The following is a 25,568-nucleotide window of genomic DNA, read 5'->3' as shown; positions in this document are numbered from 1 at the left end:
GAAACAAAACGAAACACAAAGGTGCAAAGGACCCAGCCTCTGACCAATGGCAGGTTACAAATACATTCATTCATCAACAAGCATCAACTGTGCTAGATGCCGGTCTGCCTCATAGATCCCAGGGACTTGGCTGAGGCTAAATGAAAGCTTAACTAGCTATAATCTTTATCATTCTGGATCAGTGTTTGCATTCTGGATCAAGATTTTAATAGAAGTAGTTCTCTAAAGGATGTTGGACAGTCCACAGACCTGGCCTTAAATATCACTGACCTCACTAGGGATCATTCTCTTTCACTTCTCTTTCAATCTCTCAGATTATGTGAAGGGGAGAGCCTTGATTTTGTATGAGTGTGATTTAACATCTTTCTAACACCTGCTAACAAGATCTTTGACAAAGAGAGGGCTTCGTTCAGCCTCGGAACTGTCATTGGAAAGCAGAATTTTCATCTAGCATATAATAACTGCTCTGTTTTACTTTTTTTATATTTAAGGTTACCTTTATTTTATGACAAATAAATTATGGCAAAAATACATTCTATTTTCTGTAGTAATACCTAGATTGCTTTTAAAACAAATTTGAGTTAATAAAAACCTGGGTCATTATTTACAACTGCCAAGATACAGAAGCAACTTAAATGTCCATCAATAGATGAATGGATAAAGAAGATGTGATGTATGTGTATGTATATATATATATATATATATATATAATGAAATATTACTCATCCATAAAAAAGAAGGAAATTTTGCCATTTGCAGCAACATGGATAGACTTTGAGGGCGTTATGCTAAGTGAAATAAGTCAGACACAGAAAGACAAATACTCTATGATACCATTTACATGTGGAATCTAAAAAATACAACAAATTATTGACTATAACAACAAAGAAGCAGACTCGCAGATATATAGAACAGACTAATGGTTACCAGTGGGGAGAGGGAAGAGGGGAGGGGCATGATAGGAGGAGGGCACTATGAGGTACAAACTAATAGGTATAAAATAAGCTACATGAATATATTGTACAACACTGGGAATATAGCCAATGTTTTATAATAACTATAAATGGAGTATAAGCTTTAAAAATCGTGTCTCACTATATTGTACACCTGTAACTTACAATATTGTACATCAACTATACTTCAATAAAAAATGGGTCAATTTCAAGAAAAATTAAGAAAACAATAATATAGATGGTAATAGTAAAAACAGTGGAAGTGACATGCAGGTGATTCAAGTTTAGAAAACAGTGTTCAGGTGTTATTTTTTATTAGTATATTTTGAATTGTATGATTCTTTGGGCCATCACTTATAAAATAATCACAAATGAAACATCATTTTTTGCTTTGTGCTGTGGTAATTTTTTTTCTTTCACTCTCAGGAGTGGCAGATTGCATTTTTCCAAAGATGATTTTACATATGCACATATACATACATACACACATACATATCTCCTTTTCACTGACTGTGGCTTTCATTCCTCCACCGATATTTGGGGCTGATGTTGTCTCCGTCTGAATTTTGACAGGGTTCATGGAGGGCCTGGCCAATGGAGTACAGCAGACTTGATGCCATCTGTGACTTCTGAGGCTACATCAGAAAAGAGACAGAGCTTCTGCCTGGCTCACCCTCATCTGGCACTCACCTTCAGAACCTGGCCACCATATTGTGAGGAAGCTCTGACCACATGAAGAGACCAGGTATAGGAGTTTTGGCCAATCCCCCGGCTTCAAGTCTCAGCTGACAGCCACCACCAACCCTATCAACCGTCAGACAAATGAGTAACCAAGCTTTAGATGATTCCAGCTACCAGGATTCAAATTTTCCAGCTCAGACTTCCAGACACCATGATGCAGAGACACACATAATCCACTAGCATCATGTATCGTTGTCTTCCACCATTAAGTGTTGGGGTAATTTGTTTTGCAACCCTAGTAACTGGCACACTCAGTGAGGATACAATAGTTATGACTGTCCTCCCCAGAGTGCCTTGCACTTAACAGAGGCTCTACAGAGCCACAGTGAATAAGCGAATGAATTAATGAAATGAAACCATTCTCACTGAGTCTGAGCTCACAGACCTGCCTTACTTTTTTTTTTTTTTCTAACAAGTCCAACCTGCCTTACTTTTAATCAGCAGTGAATTTCAAGTCTAGCCCTCGCTGCTCTACCCCCGACTGTGTGCTGCTCACGTGGCTCCTATTCAAACTTGTCCGTCTCTCCCTTCCACTCTGCATACTCTAGTCACAGACTGCCAGCCATTTTCCCTCTAATCACTGCATACAACCATATCAATTGCTTTCCTAATTTTGATGAGAAAGAAGGGCCTCTGGCATGGATGGTGCAAATGAGTGCATGTTTTGTTGTTGTTTAGCTTTTTCCCTTTTGCTCGTCATGACTTTTCCCTCGCATGATTAGGAAACCAGAGTTTCAGCTCTTTTAGCTAGGAAGGCACTTCCCACCATGTTTCACAAGTCAGCACCTCTGAATCTGGCTCCTTCCTGCTCTAAAAATTTTCTTTCAGATTAGCTGAATGACTTCATAGCTGACACATCATTGCCCTGAAACCCCTTGCAGGTTTCTTGCAAGTAAAGCTAATCACATATCTTTTGAAAACTCCTATAAACCAGTCACAGAAGGCTGTAAATTAGGAAGGGAAAGGCAAGAAGATAAACTGCTTATACATCAATATACCAAACTTCCTGGGAGGTCATTCTTCAACTTGCTCATTTCCTAGGAAATGGAGCACCCTCAGCTCCAAGACAAGTCTCATCAACTGGAGATTCAGGGGGAGATGAATCCAAACACACCAAGTCAACTCAGAATACATCCTCACCAGCTTACCATGGACTCTTGTGTTATACATTTCCTTTTATTATAAATCCAGGTGTTCTGAGGCTAACAATCCAGGTGTTGCTTTGCTTTGCCTTCACAATATACTCTTACTCAGCAGTAATTTGGTGTTACATGCTTGGACAGCAATAAACACAAAGCTTCAGGTACAGATTTTTAAGACCATACGAACCTACGGGGATATGCCTCCATGTAAACAGGCATAACAAATACATTGGGGAGGGATACAGATTCCTACCATTAATAAGCTCTGTTTTTTCTCTTACTCAGATAGTGATACATGTATCGGCCCCATTTATCAACTGATTCTTAGCCTTGGCTCTAATATGAACTTGTTATTAGTTTGCTACACATTAACTTTTTTTTTAATCTGAATTATTTTCTTAACATCTTTATTGCAGTATAATTGCTTTACAATGGTGTGTTAGTTTCTGCTGTATAGCAAAGTGAATCAGCTATACCTATACATGTATCCCCATATCTCCTCCCTCTTGCGTCTCCCTCCCACCCTCCCTATGGTGGTCACAAAGCACCGAGCTGATCTCCCTGTGCTATGCAGCTGCTTCCCACTAGCTATCTATTTTACACCTAGTAGTGTATATATGTCCATGTTATTCTCCCCGCGTCCTCAAGTCCGTGCTCTATGTCTGCGTCTTTATTCCTGTCCTGCCCCTAGGTTCTTCAGAACCATGTTTTCTTTTTTTAGATTCCATACATACGCGTTAGCCTACGGTATGTGTTGTTCTTTCTGACTTACCCCACTCCGTATGACAGTCTCTGGGTCCACCCACCTCACTACCAGGACATGGAAGCCACCTGAGCGTCCATCGACAGACGAATGGATAAAGGAGATGTGGCCCATGTACACAGTGGACTATTACTCAGCCGTACACATTAACTTGTGAAGAGCCATCGTCGACTTCAGCTGCCCCAGTGCGCGCTGCCTTCTCTATTCTCAGAGCAGACTTTTGTTTGTTCCGCCTCAGTTGCTCACATAGCAGCCCAGGTCAACCTGTGCTCCTCTTCCTTCTGTCACAATGCCCCCAACCCCAATAGCAACCAGGCTTGGGGAGTGAATACCATAACCTGGCTCTTTTCTTTCTTTCTTTTTTTTTTTTAATAGAAGTAGAGTTGATCTACAATGGTGTGCCAATCTCTGCTGTGCAGCAAAGTGACTCAGTCCGCCATAAAAAAGAACAAAATAATGCCATTTGCAGCAACATGGATGCAACTAGAGATGATCATACTAAGTGAAGGAAGTCAGCAAGAGAGAGACACCTACCGTATGCTATCACTTATCCGTGGAATCTAAAAGATGGCACAAATGAACCTATGTACAAAGCAGAAACATAACCTGATTTCTTTAAAGGTCTTAGACCTGATTTCCACGGGCCATTTGGAACAAGCATGTGTTAACCGCACATCAATCTCTTTATCACATTGTCCCACGGGGAGGTGCAGAGTTGTTCAATCTTCGTAGCTCCATAGTGTTACTTCAGCTATCCTCCTTTCCTCTGCCACCCAACGCTCATGCCTCTCTCCACACCCAACATTAGATAATTTTATTGAATATGCTGCATTTTATTTCCCCCCACAGAAGGAGCCTAAACTGAAATAACAGTTTGTAAAACAAAGAGATAGTATTTCATATTTAGTAGAAAATAATAAAAAAAAATCTTGCCCAAGGCAAACATTAGAAAAAACACTTGCCCTGTTTCTTCCTCTACACTCAGGCCTGCTACATCATTCTCTCGATTTCCATCCCTGGAGACAATTTTGGTTTGTTCTGTTGCCCCTGAAAGAGGCCAGAGGCAGTTTGTTACCTTAACCCCCATGCATTGTAACACCAAGCAGAATTCTAGGCATTTTCTTTCTGAATTGGTCCTGGCCTTTCTATAGACAATCTGAATGTGTATTTCAGATGCCTTCACGTTCTGTTTTTGTTTTTGTTTTTGTTTTAGCATCTTTATTGGAGTATAATTGCTTTACAATGGTGTGTTAGTTGCTGCTGACAACAACGTGAATCAGCTATATGTATACATATATCCTCATATCTCCTTCTTGCGTCTCCCTCCCACCCTCCCTATCCCACCCCTCTAGGTGGTCACAAAGCACCGAGCTGATCTCCCTGTGCTATGAGGCTGCTTCCCACTAGCTATCTATTTTACATTTGGTAGTGTATAGGGGCAGGACCGGAATAAAGACGCAGACATAGAGAATGGACTTGAGGACACAGGGAGGGGGAAGGGTAAGCTGGGACCAAGTGAGGGAGTAGCATGGACATATACACACTTTCTGTTTTACAGAGACCTCACTTCATGCAAAAGACACATTATATTCCTGAGGGAAAAGTTGTTTGCAAATTACTTTTTTTTTGCAAGTAATTCCTATTTTAATTTACCCTTATTCAATAATTTCAGCTACATTTGACAGTAACTTCTGATTTGTATTTAACTGGAAAGAGTTCTTAAGTTTTAAGTTCTTTAAGGTAAACCTGAAGCATTTCTGCTAAGTAATAAAAAATGCTTTAAAGAAGTTTGATATTGAAAGAACATATCAATATTACAAAGTGCTTTTAAAGTTAAATTTTATCTTGTAATTCAATTATCCCTTATTTGTTTTGCAATATAAATTCTCTTTTAATTTACTGTGTTTCGATTTATAAGAGAATGCTGAAATTTTAAGTCCCCAGTAGTTGTACAAACTCTTAAGGAGCTAATAAGCTTACATGAAGCCCAGTGGGTTGACTGAGAAAAAGTAGAGAAAGCAAAGACTGTTGTTTATTTCCACTGGCAGGACAAAGCAAGCTTTATGGCCAAATATCAGGAAGTGGTAAACAAACTTGCAGCATCTCATTATAAGCAAGCATTTGCGAACTCTAAAAATGCTTCTTCCTTCTCTTACCATCTTGTAATGTTTTTTTCTTTAGTTCTAGGTCTTCTTTTTATTGGCTTCTATTGTGTCATCTGACTCAAGATTGGAAAAAGGAAGGAAGAGAGGGGAGAGGGGAGAGGAACACACATATACACACAAACAATAACCCACTAATGTCTATTTTAGCAGCTTTTATGCTCATTTACCAAAAATAGGGCCTCTAATTATCAAGAAGGATGGGCTAGTTCACAGAATACTTGGCATTTAAATTAAATAATTTTTAAGTACTAATAATGCCCTCTTCTGCGACCTGAACTCTTTCATGGGAAAACTGTGGTTAGACAAATTTTAAAACGTATCTCTTCTATTGTATTCTATCCCCAGTGTAGTTTATAACATCCACCTGGTCACTTTTGGGTTCAAACCGAAATATCTTATGATGAATGACGCTCTTAAACCTCTTGTCTTCCCAAGAGAGGATATCTCACTGCTAGAAAGTTTCCAGGTAAAAGCTGAACACCTTTCCTCTTGGATGAATGAAAGATTCATTTCATTCACATTTTCTAACTTTGACCACTGCTTTAATATCACCTGGATCACTTTATGCTTCCTAATTTGTGAGGCTCATCTCTTCTGAGCAGTGTGACCCCTCTAAGTAGCAGTAGTGGCTAAGCAACTTCAGTAATTTTTCCAAGTACACAGTGTGGCATTGATTAGTTTCTTCAACTGTTTTCCATACAGCAACTGTTTTAGACCTTTTACTTTCCAGTCTCCTCCACAGGGCATTGTAGCTTGTTAATATTTCCTTCAAAAGGCAGTGTCTTAAATATGATGAATGAAATGTGTTATTAAGCCTAAACCTTCATTATTACTGAGTCATATCACTGACTATACAGGACTTAGGGGAAAGTTCTAAAACTTTGCGTCTTCTTTAAATGAATTTCTGTCAAGCTACAGCTCTCTTATCCTGAAGGTAGATTTTTGTGAACCTCAATTTTGCAGGTTTCAATTCATCATTTGAGATCCTTATTAAACAGGGTACTTGGTTATTCTCCCATATCTGCACCATCCATGTAAAGAAAAGGTCACTGAGGTCCTCAATAACTTTAAAGACTGTAACAGGGTCCTGGGATTGAAAGTTTGAGAACCACTGTTTTAAGACATCATCATGGTGGTGCCATTAAAGGAAAAAAAGACGTTTGGCTTGACATAATTGTTTTCCCTTAATTTGTCCATATTGAATTTTTTGATGGCTTTTTTCCTTCCTAAATGCTCAGAATCACAGAAACTGAAAGTTTGAAGGAATCTAAATAGTCAGTAGGTTCAAGTTTCAACCCAAGGCAAGAGTCCAATCCACTTTAAGACATCTATCAATAAAATGGTGACTAGTAAACCTGGGCCATGATAGATGTATCAAGGGTGTGTGTGTGTAAACAACTTTAGTCGAATACATAAAGAGCAAACGTCAATCCCTTAACTGAAAATAATTACTACATTTTTCTTCTCTCTTTTTTTTTGAAGCTGCACGAGATCTAAAGAAATCTAGATCTAGATCTGAGAAAATGATGATCTAGATTCAAGACCCTCCCTGAAAATTTACAGCATTAGAAAATGCATCCTGTGAAACACACCATTATTCCATTGCTATAAGCGTTAGTAGTTTAAAATGGTCCTTTGTGTCAAAGCCGAAGTCAGACTTCCATCATCTTTCTCACTGATTTCTGAGTCCTACTTCTGGAGCAATTCAAGACAGATCTCACTACCCACTGCACTCATTTCCAGTCCACACGTCACATTGGTGCTGTCTGTGGGATCACGTCTTTTAATTGTGTGTCTCTCTCTCTGTTCTCTCCCCAGAGTAAAGAATCAAATATACAGGGCTTCCCTGGTGGCGCAGTGGTTGCGAATCTGCCTGCCAATGCAGGGGACACGGGTTCGAGCCCTGGTCTGGGAAGATTCCACATGCCGCGGAGCAACTAGGCCCGTGAGCCACAACTACTGAGCCTGCACGTCTGGAGCCTGTGCTCCGCAACAAGAGAGGCCGCGATAGTGAGAGGCCTGCGCACCGTGATGAAGAGTGGTCCCCGCTTGCCGCAACTAGAGAAAGCCCTCGCACAGAAACGAAGACCCAACACAGCCAAAAATAAATAAATAAATTAAAAAAAAAAAAGAATCAAATATACAACTGATCACTTCACAGTTTCATCTGCATATCTAGGAAACTTTTCTAATTCAACTTGTCCGAAAATGAGCTCCTGTTCTTCCTCTCAAAACTGCCTTCTAGAGCTCATCTGAGAGAAATGCTACACTTCCTGTTGCTGAAGCCCCAAATCTTGGATTCATACAGATGCCCCTCTTTCTCTTGTATTCCACACCTCATCTGCTGGGGAAACTTGAGGGGTCTACCTTCAAATACATCCAGACTCCAATCTCTTTTCATCACCGACATTGCTACGATCCCGATCAGAAACACTATTATGCCACATCTAGATTATTTCATCAAGGTGCCTAATGCACCTAACAGGTCGTTTTGTTTTTCCCTTGCCTTTATTTTAAATCTTTAAAACGTTTAACACAACCTTAAGCAATCAGAGCACGTAGTATCTTTGATGCCACCTTTACTACTACTCTTTCCTTAATACATGTGCTCCCACTATACCAGCCTTCTTGCTGTGGCTCACAAATGCCAACTATATCCACTCCTCGTTTTGCCTGAAATGGTCTTCTCCCAGATACCCACACAGCTAATTCCCTCACTTCCTTCGAGCCTCTGTTCAAATACTACCTTTTCAATAAGTCCTATCTTAATCTCCCTAACTAAAAATGCAACACTCCTCCCTCCGGCTTCCAACACTCATTAATTACCCTGTTCCACTGCTTCCTTCTCCATAGTAAGTATCAGCTAACACACTACAGAGCTAACTTATTTTGTCTTTTGTTTATTATCTGTTTCTTTCCACTGGCTTGCAACCTCCACAAGGGCAAGGATCTTTTTTATTTCACAAAGAATCCCACACTTTAGAACAGTGCCTGGCACATGGCAATAATAATTTGCTGAAGGAATGAAACAACGGTCTGTCCATCATATATCATGGCTCCTATAGCCTTGAGTGTCAGAAAACTGGTTCAAGTCCCAGCTGTGCTTTTGACATTCACAGGTTGGGAGTAAGACAGGCTTTCCTCCGATTAGATTTCTCTCATATTGAGCCAAAAAGGCAGAGACTTTCCAACACTATAATTCTTAGCAAGATAGCTCACATCTCTGATCCTCACTTTTTTCCTTTTTTGAATGACATGAAGAGAGATATAACGAAAGAACTTGGCATTTGGAATCATGCAGACCTGGACTGAAGGCCGGCTCTGGAATTCACTAGCACTGTGACCTTGGGAAGGTCACTAAACCTTTCTAAATATGCTCCTCAATATGCTGGAAATAATTCCTATCTTGTCCTTGGTGGAAGGATTACAAGTAGTTTATCTAAATGCTTTAAAGTGCCTGCCGCATACGATGTGTTCAGGAGAGTTACCTTCACATCCCTTGAATGGCATCCGTACACCCTCCTGCTGGGTTCCCAAGCCTGATCTGGGGAAGCAATAGTGCAGTGAACACAGACAGTCCTCGGAGTCCAGCTGACTTGAGCTGAGCTGCAGGCATTGTGAGAGGGTGTTAGGTGTACTGAGCTGAGACCTGAAGAAAAATAGCTGATAGGAAAGGAGGAGGATGAAAAGGCCCTAGTGGAAAAGGTAGGTATAGGAGCAGGGAGAGAGTGAGAACATGTAGAAAAAGGAAAGAAAAGAAAGATGGAAAAATAAAGATACCAAATTAGGAGACACAAGGCAATGGTCCTCCTTATTCAGGCCGGCTTTGCTGCAACTACACAAATAATCACCTCATGTTTTCCAACAATAGGTTGTGCCAGTGGTTTTTCCTCGGACTCGGAGTCAGCTCTTTCTTGTCTCCAGGAACAGTCAGGCACAAAGTGTCCTAATTCCACCCCAAAGATATGGCCCAGATTCCCCAGGCACCTAACTATTTATAAAGGTGCACATCTAGATGTGTAGACTCTACCACTTACAAGCCGGGAAGCAGACGCTTGCATGGAATGCTGGTTAGGATCTGCCGCATCCCAAATGTGCGCTACTGGGTATCAGGGTTTCTAACAATAAAACCTCATGGAGGGAATAAACAGACATGCGCAGGCAGTCAAGAGGAAACAAGATGCCTCCAGCATCCCAGATGGCTCTGGTTACCAAGGCCTGCCTTTCTTATCAGCCCAGATTGTTGCACCTGTCAAGTGGAACACGAAGGGAGAGGATCACACTGTACTGTGTGCCTGCTCACGGTACAGTGGGAAAACCCATCACTCATCCACCCAGATAAGCACAACCTACAGGGGAGATGCTATGCCTGCGAGGTGCCAAGGCACATGTACACTCCGAGCACGTACCCCTGGGTGAATGCTGAATGAACAAAAGCAAAACTGAAAGCAAATAGGAACCAGAAAATTGGTTGTTGATCATCATTTCATATGTTTACAAAAATTCCTTTGGAACAACAATGTGGTAGACTGATAACAAAAATGTCTTCAGTGCAAAAAAAAAAAAAAAAAAAAATGACCCTTTGCAATATGACCTGAGGTCCTTAGGTCACAAGGTAGCATCTATTTCTCCATCTCTTGAGTCTAGGGGAGGGAGAGAGAGGAGCTTGTGGCTTGCTTTGATCAAAAGAACAAGGCAGATGTAAACATTGCTATATTTAAAAAGGATAACCAACAAGGACCTACTGTATAGCTCAGTATTATGTGGCAGTCTGGATGGGAGGGGAGTCTGGACACATGTATACATATGGCTGAGTCGCTTTGCTGTGCACCTGAAACTATCACAACATTGTTAATCGGATATACTCCAATATAAAATAAAAAGTTAAAAAAAAAAAGAACAAGGCAGAGGTGATGATGGGCCAGGTCAAGAGGCCCTCCGTGCTTGGGTATTCTTCTTGCTCCTCTGAAATTGCTAGGAGAACAGGCTTGGTTAAGTTGGAGCAAATCAGGCTTGGGAATGTGGCAGAGGAGATTAATGCCATTCTAGACATAATATTAGGTACATTTTTGTAACAGCATATGGGAAGAATTGTTTTAAGTACTTTAGATAAATTGTCTTTAATCTTCCCAACAATCTACAATCCTCCCAACAGTCTACAAAGTAGTTAGTATTTTCAGTTTATAGAGAAACAGGCTTAGAGGGGTGAAGTAACTCATCCAAGGTCACACTGCTAGTGAACTCAAACTCTATGCTTACTCCATGCTATCACTCTGGCCTGATGGACACGGGGGAAAAATGAGGACCATGATATCACTTTGGCTTGATGGATGTAGGGAAAAAAAGCTGTGACTTATCTTACTGAGTTTCTCAGTGCTAGACTTCTGTGATTGAATCAATGAAGATAAATCTGATCAAAAACAACCCTGCCTTTGCCATAAGCTGGGTATGCCAAGCTTAGATCTGGGATCAGCACCAGTCATAAGACCTCTAGGCCAGGGCTCTTTCCATTCTCCTTATTATGGAAGGAGGCACATATTTTGCACCGTACAGTGGGGCAATGCTCATCTCTGCCTCTCAACTACATGACCAATAAAATGTGAATAAAAACATCTCTCCCCATCTTACAAAGTTGTTGTGAAGATCAAATAAAATAATCAAAAGGCTGAGTGTTCACTTTGGATGATTTTACAGAAAAAAAGAGGGCCGACGGGTCTTAGGGAAGTTGAGGGTACCATGCTATTGGCACTCAGGAGAAAACAAAAGCACTAAGAAAATGCTGCTGCAACTGTATTTAGCAGGGACAGGATGGGGACTTGGGATTGGAGAGCCTAAAAACTCTAGAATCTGTTAGGGTAGGGGCCAGTCTATGTAAAGCTTCTAATACTAGTGTTAAATGGCTTTAAAATTCAAGCCTACATAAAGGATAGTCATTCTCCAGGTCCATGACTTCTCAGTGGCAAAATAATTTGTCTGTATGTTCAACTGAGCCACGTGACAACTTAATTTAATGGGGGCTGTTATGGACTAAGTGTTTGTGTCCCCCAAAATACCTACACTAGGGCCTAACCCTCAATGGTACTATATTTGGAGGCAGAGATTTTACGGAAGTAATTAAGGTTAAATGAGGTCATAAAGTGGGGTCCTGATCCCATAGGATTACTGTCCTTGTAGAACAAGAGACAACAGAGAGCTCTTTGTATCTCTCTCCACAGGATGTGGACACAGCAAGAAGGAGGCTGTCTCCAAGCCAGGAAGAGAGCGCTCACCAGAATCTGCATGCTGGGACCCTGATCTTGAACTTCCAGCCCCCAGAACTGTGACAAAATAAATTTCTGTTATTTGAGCTACACAGTTTGATGGTGTTTTGTTATGGCAGTCCAAGCTGACTAATAGAGGGGCAAACTTTAGTTCAGATAAACGGGTCAGGTGGACAAAATAGTGTGACAATCGAAGGTTGATAGAGCTTTGAAAATCTTACTATTTACATATAATAGGGAAGAGAATAAAATGGAGGTAAGATGCATTATATGATAAAAGCAAAAACATTTCCTTATATATTTACATATTCTTTTAAAAAACTTATTCATACAACTAAAGAAAATTTTACCAGGATTTATCTCATTAACACAATTACTTTTATCTTTATAAACTATTCTTCCAGAATCCATGTCCATGCATGTGTTTTTAAGGCCACATTTCCCTCTGAACAAAAAATTATGCACCTTTACTTGCTTAACCAATTTAGGTCATTTTTATACTTCTATAGTCATACTGTCTATTTGTAACCTTCTTGTTGCTATCAAGGAAAGCATGCACATGGTTTTTAAAAAAGTTATACAAAAGAGCTTATAGTGAAAAATACAAGTTCCATCTCTTCTCACTGGAAACTCTTATTTCTTCAAAGTTGAACACATACACAGTCTAACTCAAATATCTCCCTTCTCCAACCCCAGCTGCAATTTCCAGGGCCAACCTCTTAATGGTTCCTCTTTCAGTCTCTTTAATTCATCAGACTTAGAGAATTACCTGTGGACTCCCTGATGAGAAAGATGAGGAATTAGCACACGTAATGCTACCTTTCGCCTTCCTTTTCCTTGGTTTGCTCTTTGTATTATTAACTTTATCTCTTAATTAGTTATCTTTGTAGCCTTAATATACTTAAATATAGGATTTCCCAAATAAGCTCTTTTAATTTTTTTCTATGGCTGTTAATTTCCTTCTTCTTACATTTTCAACTCTTGTTCATCTACTTCCAAGTCCCACCTTTGTCATCTATAGTATTATTTTTATATTGTCATGCTTAACAGTGCATATTTTGCCCTACAACCTCTATTTGATCTGCTATATTATGACTGCAGATTGATTCAAAGTTAAAAAAAACAGTAACCAGAATTTACCTTATTATGACTGTGTAAGTACTGTTCAAATGTTGAGCCAATTAGTCTGGTATGAATTATTTTTTCTTGTATCATATTCTCAGCAGTCCAATGTGATATTTGCTGAAAACCTCAAAGAAGTTACCCAACATGAAAACCAAAGAGACTTTCTTCTCTTATGCACCAGCAGTTGCTTAAGTTCATTCCACGATTTAGTATGCTGTTCCTACATACCATCTGTATTTTCATCAACATTGGGATCAATAAACTATGGCCTCTTGGACAAAATCTAGCCCACTACCTATTTCTGTGTGGTCCACAATCTAATTAATCATGTTTTTTTATACAGAAATGGTTGAAAAAACCCCCAAAAGAATAGTACTATGTTACGATGGGTAAAAGTTACATAAAACTCAAACTTCAGCGTTCATGAAGTTATACTGGAACATGGCTACGCCCATCTGCCTTCGTGCTACAAAGCTGGAGAGAATGATTTGGACAGAGACCGAATGGCTTGCAAAGCTGAGAATATTTACTACCTGGTTCTTCATAAAAAAGTTTGCCAACCCTTGTTATAAATGGTGAGAGATTTTTCTTCAATTTCATCTGCCCAATCATCTACTAAATTTTAAAATTTATTTCAAAAATTGAATTTTAATTCCAATGGGCTGCTTTATTCTCTAATGTGTTCTTTTTTCGAAGCTTCCAGGCCATTTTTTTAAAAAACATCTTTACTGGAGTATAATTGATTTACAATGTTGATTACTTTCTGCTGTATAACAAAGTAAATCAGCTACATGTATAAATATATCCCAATATCTTCCCTCTTGTGTCTCCCTCCCACCCTCCCTATCCCACCCCTCTAGGTGGTCACAAAGCACCAGGCTGATCTCCCTGTGCTATGCGGCTGCTTCCCACTAGCTATCTATTTTACATTTGGTAGTGTATATATGTCCATGCCACTCTCTCACTTCGTCCCAGCTTACACTTCCCCCTCCCCGTGTCCTCAAGTCCATTCTCTACGTCTGCATCTTTATTCCTGTCGTGCCCCTAGGCTCATCAGAATCTTTTTTTTTTAGATTCCATATATATGTGTTAGCATATGGTATTTCTTTTTCTCTTTCTAACTTACTTCACTCGGTATGACAGAATCTAGGTCCATCCACCTCACTAAAAATAGCACAATTTCGTTTCTTTTTATGGCTGAGTAATATTCCATTGTATATATGTGCCACATCTTCTTTATCCATTCATCTGTCGATAGACACTTAGGTTGATTCCATGTCCTGGCTATTGTAAATAGAGCTGCAATGAACACTGTGGTACATGACTCTTTTTGAATTATGGTTTTCTCAGGGTATATGCCCAGTAGTGGGATTGCTGGGTCATATGGTAGTTCTATTTTTAGTTTTTTAAGGAACCTCCATACTGTCCCAGAGTGGCTGTATTAATTTACATTCCCACCAACAGCATAAGAGGGTTCCCTTTTCTCCACACCCTCTGCAGCATTTATTGTTTGTAGATTTTTTGATGATGGCCATTCTGACTGGTGTGAGGTGATACCTCATTGTAGTTTTGATTTGCATTTCTCTAAAGATTAGTGATGTTGAGCATCCTTTCATGTGTTTGTTGGCAATCTGTATATCTTCTTTGGAGAAATGTCTATTTAGGTCTTCTGCCCATTTTTGGATTGGGTTGTTTGTTTTTTTGATACTGAGCTGCATGTGCTGCTTGTAAATTTTGGAGATTAATCCTTTGTCAATTGCTTCATTTGCAAATATATTCTCCCATTCTGAGGGTTGTCTTTTCACCTTGTTTATGGTTTCCTTTGCTGTGCAAAAGCTTTTAAGTTTCATTACATTACATTTGTTTATTTTTGTTTTTATTTCCATTTCTCTAGGAGGTGGGTCAAAAAGGAACTTGCTGTGATTTATGTCATAGAGTGTTCTGCCTATGTTTTCCTCTAAGAGTTTGATAGTGTCTGGCTTTACATTTAGGTCTTTAATCCATTTTGAGTTTATTTTTGTGTATGGTGTTAGGGAGTGTTCTAATTTCATTCTTTTACATGTGGTTGTCCAGTTTTCCCAGAAGCACTTATTGAAGAGGCTGTCTTTTCTCCATTGTATATTCTTGCCCCCCTTATCAAAGATAAGGTGACCATAAGTACATGGGTTTATGTCTGGACTTTCTATCCTGTTCCATTGATCTATATTTCTGTCTTTGTGCCAGTACCATACTGTCTTGATTACTGTAGCTTTGTAATATAGTCTGAAGTCAGGGAGCCTGATTCCTCCAGCTCCATTTTTCTTTCTCAAGATTGCTTTGGCTATTCAGGGTCTACTGTGTTTCCATACAAATTGTGAAATTTTTTGTTGTAGTTCTGTGAAAAATGCCATTGGTAGCTTGATAGGGATTGCATTGAATCCGTAGATTGCTTTGGGTAGTATAGTCATTTTCACAATGTTGATTCTTCCAATCCAAGAGCATGGTATATCTCTCCATCTGTTTGTATCATCTTTAATTTCTTTCATCAGTGTCTTATAGTTTTCTGCATACAGGTCTTTTGTCTCCTTAGGTAGGTTTATTCCTAGGTATTCTATTCTTTTTGTTGCAATGGTAAATGGGAGTGTTGCCTTAATTTGTCTTTCGAATTTTTCATCATTAGTGTACAGGAATGCAAGAGATTTCTGTGCATTAATTTTGTATCCTGCTACTTTACCAAATTCATTGATTAGCTGTAGTAGTTTTCTGGTAGCATCTTTAGGATTCTCTATGTATAGTATCATGTCATCTGCCAACAGTGACAGCTTTACTTCTTCTTTTTCGATTTGGATTCCATTTATTTCTTTTCCTTCTCTGATTGCTGTGGCTAAAACTTCCAAAACTACATTGAATAATAGTGGTGAGAGTGAACATCCTTGTCTTGTGCTTGATTTTAGAGGAGATGGTTACAGTTTTTCACCATTGAGGATGATGTTGGCTGTGGGTTTGCCATATATGGCCTTTATTATGTTCACATAAGTTCCCTCTATGCCTACTTTCTGGAGGGGTTTTATCATAAATGGGTGTTGAATTTTGTCGAAAGCTTTTTCTGCATCTATTGAGATGATCATACGGTTTTCCTCCTTCAGTTGGTTAATATGGTGTATCACATTTATTGATTTGCATATATTGAAGAATCCTTGAATTCCTGGGATAAAACCCACTTGATCATGATGTATGATCCTTTTAATGTGCTGTTGGATTCTCTTTGCTAGTATTTTGTTGAGGATTTTTGCATCTATATTCATCAGTGATATTGGACCGTAGTTTTCTTTCTTTGTGACATCTTTGCCTGGTTTTGGTATCAGGGTGATGGTGGCATTGTAGAATGAGTTTGGGAGTGTTCCTTCCTCTGCTATATTTTGGAAGAGTTTGAGAAGGATAGGTGTTAGCTCTTCTCTAAATGTCTGATAGAATTCGCCTGTGAAGCCATCTGGTCCTGGGCTTTTGTTTGTTGGAAGATTTTTAATCACCGTTTCAATTTCAGTGCTTCTGACTGGCCTGTTTATATTTTCTATTTCTTCCTGGTTCAGTCTCGGAAGGTTGTGCTTTTCTAAGAATTTGTCCATTTCTTCCAGGTTGCCCATTTTATTGGCATATAGGCGCTTGTAGTCATCTCTCATCATCCTTTGTATTTCTGCAGTGTCAGTTGTTATTTCATTTCTAATTCTGTTGATTAGAGTCTTCTCCCTTTTTTTCTTGATGAGTCTGGCTAGGGGTTTATGAATTTTGTTTATTATCTCAAAGAACCAGCTTTTAGTTTTATTGATCTTTGCTACTGTTTCCTTCATTTCTTTTTCATTTATTTCTGATCTGATCTTTATGATTTCTTTCCTTTGGTTAACTTTGGGTTTTTTTTTTTGTTGTTGTTGTTCTTCTTTTCTAATTGCTTTAGGTGTAAAGTTAGGTTGTTTATTTGAGATTTTTCTTGTTTCTTGAGGTAGGATTGTATTGCTATAAACTTCCCTCTTAGAACTGCTTTTGCTGCATCCCATAGGTTTTGGGCCATCGTGTTTTCATTGTCATTTGTTTCTAGGTATTTTTTGATTTCCTCTTTGATTTCTTCAGTGATCTCTTGGTTATTTAGTAGTGTATTGTTTTGCCTCCATGTGTTTGTATTCTTTACAGTTTTTTTCCCTGTAATTGATATCTAGTCTCATAGCTTTGTGGTCAGAAGAGATACTTGATACGATTTCAATTTTCTTAAATTTACCAAGGCTTGATTTGTGACCCAAGATATGATCTATCATGAAAAATGTTCCATGAGCACTTGAGAAGAAAGTGTATTCTGTTGCTTTTGGATGGAATGTCCTAAAAATATCAATTAAATCCATCTTGTTTAATGTGTCATTTAAAGCTTGTGTTTCCTTATTTCTTTTCATTTTGGATGATCTGTCCATTGGTGAAAGTGGGGTGTTAAAGTCCCCTACTATGATTGTGTTACTGTCATTTCCTGTTTTATGGCTGTTAGCATTTGCCTTATGTATTGAGGTGCTCCTATGTTGGGTGCATAAATATTTACAATTGTTATATCTTCTTCTTGGATTGATCCCTTGATCATTATGTAGTGTCCTTCTTTCTCTCTTGTAATAGTCTTTATTTTAAAGTATATTTTATTTGATGTGAGTATTGCTACTCCAGCTTTCTTTTGATTTCCATTGGCATGGAATACCTTTTTCATCCCCTCACATACATTCTGTATGAGTCCCTAGGTCTGAAGTGGGTCTCTTGTAGACAGCATATATACGGGTCTTGTTCTTGTATCCATTCAACCGGTCTATGTCTTCTGGTTGGAACATTTAATCCATTTACATTTAAGGTAATTATCAATATGTATGTCCCTATTACCATTTTCTTAATTGTTTTGGGTTTGTTTTTGTAGGTCTTTTCCTTCTCTTGTGTTTCCTGCCTAGAGAAGTTCTTTTAGTGTTTGTTGTAAAGCTGATGTGGTGGTGCTGAATTCTCTTAGCTTTTGCTTGTCTGTAAAGGTTTTAATTTCTCCGTCGAATCTGAATGAGATCCTGCTGGGTACAGTAATCTTGGTTGTAGGTTTTTCCCTTTCATCACTTTAAGTATGTCCTGCCACTCCCTTCTGGCTTGCAGAGTTTCTGCTGAAAGATCAGCTGTTAACCTTATGGGGATTCCCTTGTATGTTATTTGTTGCTTTTCCCTTGCTGCTTTTAATATTTTTTCTTTGTATTTAATTTTTGATAGTTTGATTAGTATGTGTCTTGGCATGTTTCTCCTTGGATTTATCCTGTATGGGACCTCTCTGCGTTTCCTGGACTTGAGTGACTATTTCCTTACCCATGTTAGGTAAGTTTTCAACTACAATCTCTTCAAATATTTTCTCAGACCCTTTCTTTTTCTCTTCTTGTTCTGGGACCCCTATAATTTGAATGTTGGTGCATTTAATGTTGTCCCAGAGGTCTCTGAGACTGTCCTCAATTGTTTTCATTCTTTATTCTGCTCTGCGGTAGTTATTTACACTATTTTACCTACCAGGTCACTTATCCAGTCTTCTGCCTCAGTTATTCTGCTACTGATTCCTTCTAGAGAACTTTTAATTTCATTTATTGTGTTGTTCATCATTGTTTGTTTGCTCTTTAGTTCTTCTAGGTCCTTGTTAAACGTTTCTTGTATTTTCTGCATTCTATTTCCAAGATTTTGGATCATCTTTACTATCATTACTCTGAATTCGTTTTCAGGTAGACTGCCTATTTCCTCTTCATTTGTTTGGTCTGGTGGGTTTTTACCTTGCTCCTTCATCTGCTGTGTATTTCTCTGTCTTCTCATTTTGCTTAACTTACTATGTTTGGTGGTCTCCTTTTTGCAGGCTGCAGGTTCGTAGTTCCTGGTTTTTTTTTGGTGTCTGCTCCCAGTGGGTAAGGTTGGTTCAGTGCCTTGTGTAGGCTTCCTGGTGGAGAGGACTGGTGCCTGTGTTCTGGTGGGTGGGGCTGGATCTTGTCTTTCTGGTGGGCGGGTCTGTGTCTGGTGGTGTGTTTTGGGGTGTCTGTGAACTTATTATGATTTTAGGCAGCCTCTCTGCTAATGGGTGGGGTTGTGTTCCTGTCTTGGTAGTTGTTTGGCATGGGGCGTCCAGCACTGGAGCTTGCTGGTCGTTGGGTAGAGCTGGGTCTTAGTGCTGAGATGGAGATCTATAGGAGAGCTCTCACCAATTGATGTTACATGGGGCCAGGAGGTCTCTGGTAGTCCAGTGTCCTGAACTTGGCTCTCCCACCTCAGAGGCTCAGGCTTGACACTAGGCCGGAGCACCAAGACCCTGTCAGCCACATGGCCGTTCTGGCATCAGTGGTCCCGGTCCTGACCCTGCTCAGCCTTTGGGCCTGTGCCCGGTCTGCAACACTGGGCCACGTGCCCCTGGGAACAGGCACCGCACAGTGACTCTTGAGTTGGGGAGTGGAGGGGGGATGAGGCATCGATGAGGATGGGGTTTGCTTGATAGGTGGTGCAAGCCAGACTCCTTGTGAACAAGCCTGGGACCAGAGGCCTCTGGTCTCCGCCACACCCCAGTCAGGACTTTTTAAAAAATGAATGCATTTTTTTTACGGATGTAATATGTTTTTGAATATCTTTGAGGACACTAAAAGAATTTTTTAAAAGGAGGGTTTTTATTATTCAAAAGTTTCTTTGCACATATTTGACTTTATCTGTAGATTTCCTGCAAATATCTGGTTTATATCTTTATCTCTTAATTAAAAGAAAAAAATGATGCAATGGAGACTAGGCAGGGATTTCTGGGCATTTGCACTGGGCTTGATGCCTGAGTAGTCTATTACTCAAAATGCTCCCCAAATGCCAAAACAAAGATGACCTCACTCTGGAGTGCTAATACCCACAAAATATGCTCCAATTCATCCTAGACACATAAAAAATTAACTTTTAAGAGACGGACTATATTTTTGCTTGAGGCATAAACATCTGGCCATTGGGCTTTCTTTCTGCAAGCAGGAATGGGCAAGGAAAAGACTGTTTGATGGACACTGCTTTACTGATTCCCCATTTTATGTCCTGTTTTTCACTCCTGCCCCCCAGTCTAGAACCTCTTTGAGATTTTACAGTGAAACTCATTGGCCTCTCTTCTCCTTTCCTTTCTCATGGTTATTGCCATCTAATGTTTATATTCCCATACTATTATCTTTAAATGGTATTCAGCAGGAAGAGGACATAGACATCTGTGCTCAGTTTGTGATCAGTATAGACGATTGACAAATTTCCTTGTTTTTAAAAATTGTTATCATGATAATATTTTATATATACAAAAGTATATATGTCCGCATATATGCACACACAGTAGTGTGCCACTGAAAAGCTAATAATTTAATCATTCCTCCATTAATAGACAAGTTATATTGTTTGACTTTTTTGCCACAACATATTTTGAAAACCCAACCTCCCCCTCCCCTACCTCCAGCTACTGCCCCATTTTCCCATTCTTTTCACAGAAACACATCTTGAAAGAACTGTCTGGAGTAACAATCTGTTTCAGCACCTTGTGCTGTCATTCTAGTAGGGCTTCCCTCCCTCCTCTTCCAACTGAACATGCTCTCGTCATGGCCACTGAGGCATCCAGGGGTAAGTCCAACATCACTTCTTCCAACATCACACATCCCTTCACGTGGCCTCTTGGTTGCACCTGACACCATGAGACACACTGTGACGTTGAAATACTTTCTTCTTCTGGTTTCCATACATCTCGCTCTAATGGTTTTCTTTCTACTTCTCCAGTTACTTCCCTTTTTGCTAGCTGCTGATCCACTCCTAAATGGTCTGTTTTGGGATTTGATCCTGTAACCCCTTCTACTTTCTACATGTACTTTCATCCGTGGTAATTTCAAGTCCTATTGGCTTTAAATATTGTTTATAAATCAGTGATGCTGAAGTTTTATACTTCTTCCTCAATATCTCTAACTTCAACTTATTTAGACAAACTGCCTACACGATGTCTCACTTGGAGGTCCAATAAGACTTTCAAACTCAACATGTCCGAAACAGAATTCACGATTTCCCTCAAATCTGTTCTTCTGTCAGTGTTTCTATGTCTTGGCAGGTACTGACCCAAAGTCCAATAATCATCCTTTCATTCCTTGGCTTTCCCTTACCCCATCCCTAATACACAAACACATACAATCCATACCAGGACTGCTGAGTCTGCATGGAAAATGTGTCCAGGACCCATATACTCAAGTTTACTCCTTCCAACCCAAAAAGATAACCATTTGTCACCTAGACTCTGGCAATAATTTTCTATCTCATTTCCCAACTTCCACACTTGCCATCTATAAACTATTCTCCATAGCTCAATAAAGACAAACTCTTAAATGTGTAAATCTGATTGAGTTCTTCATTGCCTTTTCCTTCCACTTATAATAAAATCCAAACTCCATCCTCCAACCTGCAAGGCCCTTTCCTGGAACATCTCCAACTCTTCTTTGCCTTGGTCTTGATGTTCCTAGACCAAGACCTCCTCCTCTTTCCGCTCCTCCAACACACAGAGCCCATCCCTATTCTAGGGCAAGTACTAAAGGCTAGCTATTCTCTCAGCTGTTCTCATCACTAGCATTGGCCTGTCATTCAGATCTCAGTTTAAATGTCTTTTCCTCAGGGCTGACTTCCTTGACCATCAGATCATAACTAAACCCCAAGACATTTTTAATGCATTATAGCCCTTCTTGTTATCTGATAGTTTTCCACTTACTTGTTTACTACTATATTCCCTGCACCTAGCACCCAGGCACAAAATAAATACTCTTTAGATGAATAAATCAAACACTAAATATAGAGCTATCTCCAGAGTCTGGACTGATTCTTGATTATGATGATGTATAAATTCTAGAAGTGAGATTACAGAATTATGCTTTATCTCCTTGTGTCTTTGCATAGATTAAAAAAAATAGACTATCTTTTAGTGCAGCTTTAAGGTCACAGCAAAGTTGAGTGGAAGGTACAGAGATTTCTCGTATACTTCTGCCCACACACATGCACAGTCTCCCCCATTATCAATACTCCCCACTAGAGAGGTACATTTGTTACAACTGATGAACCTACATCAATACATCATTATTATCCAAAGTGTCCATGGTTTACATTAGGATTCACTCTAGGTGTTGCACGTTCTGTGTGTTTGGACAGATGGATAATGACAGGTATTCACCAGTATAGTACCATAAAGGGTAGTTTCACTGCCTTAAAAATCTTCTGTGCTCACCCTGTTCATCCCTGCCTCTTCCCTAACCTGGCCACCACTGATCTTTTATACTATCTCCATAATTTTGGCTTTCCCATAATGCCATATAATTGAAATCATATAGTATGTAGCTTTTTCAGATTAGATTCTTTCACTGAGTAATACGCATTTAAGTGTCCTCCATGTCTTTTCATTGCTTGATAATTCATTCCTTTTTAAAGCTGAATAATATTCCATTGCTTGCATGTACCACAGTTTTGTTTTGTTTTTTTAAATCCGTTTACCTACTGAAGGATATCTTGGTTCCTTCCAAGATTTTTGTTTCCAAGTTTTGGAAATCATGAATAAAGCTGCTATAAACATCTGTGTACAGGTTTTTGTATGGACATAAGTTTTCAACTTCTTTGGAAAAATGGCAAGGGTAGCAATTGCTGGATAATAACGGTAAAAGTATCTTCAGCTTTGTAAGAAACCACCACACCATCTTCTAAAGTGGCTATTGTATTTTGCATTTCCACCAGCAGTGAATGAGAGATCCCGCTGCTTCACATCCTTGTCAGCATCTGGTGTTGTCAGTGCTCAGGATTTTGTCCATTCTAATAGGTATGTAATGGAATCTCACTGTTGTTTTATTTTCATTTCTCTGATAACATATGATATGGAGCATCTTTTCATATGCTTATTTGCCATATGGATATCCTCTTTACTGAGCTGTGTATAAAACTCCTTGACCCATTTTTAAATTGGGTTTTGTTTTCTTTTGGTTGACTTTTAAGAGTCTTTGTATATTTTGAATAACAGTCCTTTATTACATATGTCTTCTGCAAAAATTTTCTCCCAGATGGTGGCTTGTCTTTTCATTCTACTGATAGTATCTTTCACAGGGCAGAAATGTTTAATTTTAATGAAATCCAGCTTATCAATTATTTTTTATACAGATCATGCCTTTGGTGTAGTATCTCAAAAGTCACTAGCAAACCCAAGACCATCTAGATTTTCTCCTAGCGTCTAGGAGTATTACAGCTTTGCATTTTACATATAGGTATGTGATTCATTTTGAGTTAATTTTTATGAATGGTGTTAAATCTGAGTCTATGAGTTCATTCTTTTCAATATGAATACCCAGTTGTTCTAGCACTATTTATTGAAGAGACTATCTCTGCTCCATCATATTGCCTCTGCTCCTTTGTCAATCAGTGGACTATATTTGTGTGGGTCTATTTCTGGGTTCAGTATCCTGTCCCATTGATCTATATTTCTATTCTTTCACCAATACCACTTTGTTTTGATTACTGTAGCTTTACAGTAAGTCTTGAAATTGGTTAGGGTCAATCCTCCAACTCTCTTCTTCTCCTTCAGTATTTCATTGGCTATTCTGGGTCTTTTGCCCTTTGATACAAACTTTAGATTCTGTTTGTCAATATCCACTAAATAACATGCTGGGATTTTAATTGGGAATGCACTGAATCTATATAGCAAGCTGGAAAGAACTGATATCTTACCAATACTGAGTCTTCCTCCATGAACATGGACTCTCTCTCCATTTATTTAGTCCCTCTTTGATCTCCTTCATCAGAGTTTTATAGTTTTCCTCATATAGATCACATACATATTGTTAGATTTATACCTAAGTATTTCATTTTGGGGGGGTGCTAAAGTAAATGATATAGTGTTTTTAATTTCAAATTCCACTTGCTCACTGCTGGGATATAGGAAACTGACTGACTTTTGTATATGAACCTTATATCCTGCAACCTTGTTATTGTCCTTTATCAGTTCCATGGTTTTTGTATTTGCTTTTTATTTTTGGCCAACTTTTAAAGATTTTCTACATAGACGGAAATGATATCTTCAAACAAAGACAGTTTTATTTCTTCCTCCTCCCCACCCCCCTTTATTTCCTTTTCTTGTCTTATCTCACTAGCCAGGACTTTCAGTAGGATTAGAGAAACAGCAGTGAGAGGGGCTTCCTTGCCTTCTTCGTGATCTCAGTGGAAAAGCTTGGAATTTCTCACTATTAAGTATGTTAGCTGTAGGGTTTTTGTAAATATTCTTTATCAGGTTGAGGAAGTTCCCTTTTATTGATAGGTTACTGAGAGTTCTCCTCATGAATGGGTGTTAAATTTTGATATAATTGTGTGATTTTTCTTCTTTAGCCTATTGATGTGATAGATTACATTAATTGATTTTTGAAGTTGAATCAGCATTGTATTGCTGAGATAAATCACACTTGGTTGTAGTATATAATTCTTTTCATCATTGTTGGATTAGATTTACTAATATTTTGTTGAGGATTTTTGCAACTGTGTGAGAGATATTGGTCTGTGGGTTTTTTTGTTTTTTCCCTTGTAATGTCTTTGTCTGGTTTTGATATTAGGAAAAATGCTTGCCTCATGGAATGAGTTAGGAAGTATTCTTTCTGCTTCTATGCTCTGAAAGAGATTGTAGAGAACGGGTATAATTTTGTCCTTAAATGTTCAGTAGAATTCACAGTAAACTCATCTGGGCCTGGTGCTGTTTTGGAAGGTTATTAATTTATTGATTCAATTTTTAAATAGATATAGGCCTAATCAGGTTGTCTATTTCTTCTTGTATGAGTTTTGGCAGATTATGTCTTTCAAGAAATTAGTCTTTCATCTTTGTTATCAAACTTATATGGACAAAGAGTTGTTTATAGTATTGATAGTACAGTTTATAGTATTTTACAGTTTATAGTATTCCTTTATTAATGCTCATGGGATTTGTAGTGATGTCTCCTCTTTAATTTCTGATATTAGCAATTTGTGTCATGTCTTTTTTTCCCTAGTTAGCCTGGCTAAAGGCTTAGCAAATTTCTTTTAAAAAAGAATCAAAAAAAAAAAAAATCAGCTTTTGGTTTCATTAATATTTTCTATTGATTTCCTGTTTTTAATTTCACTGATTTCTGCTGTAATTTTAATGAATTCTTTTCTTCTGCTTACTTTGGATTTTATTTGCTCCTCTTTTTCTAGTTTCCCCAAGGTGGAAGCTTAGACGACTGATTTTAGATCTTTCTTTTCTGATACCTGCATTCAATGCTATAGATTCCCCTCCAAGAACTGTTTTCATTTCATCCTAAAAATTTTGATTAGTTGTGTTTTCATTTTCATTTAGTTCAAAATATTTAGTTTCTCTTGAGACTTCTCTTTGACTAATG

The 25,568-nt window shown here is 38.7% G+C and overlaps 1 protein-coding gene across 5 annotated transcripts in view; it reads right to left on the bottom strand.

Moving 5' to 3' along the window:
• SAMD12 (sterile alpha motif domain containing 12) overlaps positions 1-25,568 on the bottom strand; it is a 488,950-nt gene that overhangs the window by 303,817 nt on the left and 159,565 nt on the right. The window lies entirely within an intron of this gene.

This window comes from Balaenoptera borealis (genome assembly GCF_965194805.1).
Source record: "Balaenoptera borealis genome assembly, chromosome: 17".
Taxonomy (NCBI): domain Eukaryota; kingdom Metazoa; phylum Chordata; class Mammalia; order Artiodactyla; family Balaenopteridae; genus Balaenoptera; species Balaenoptera borealis.
The sequence above is the reverse complement of the archived record's forward strand: the minus strand, read 5'-3'. Positions and strand labels throughout refer to the sequence as shown.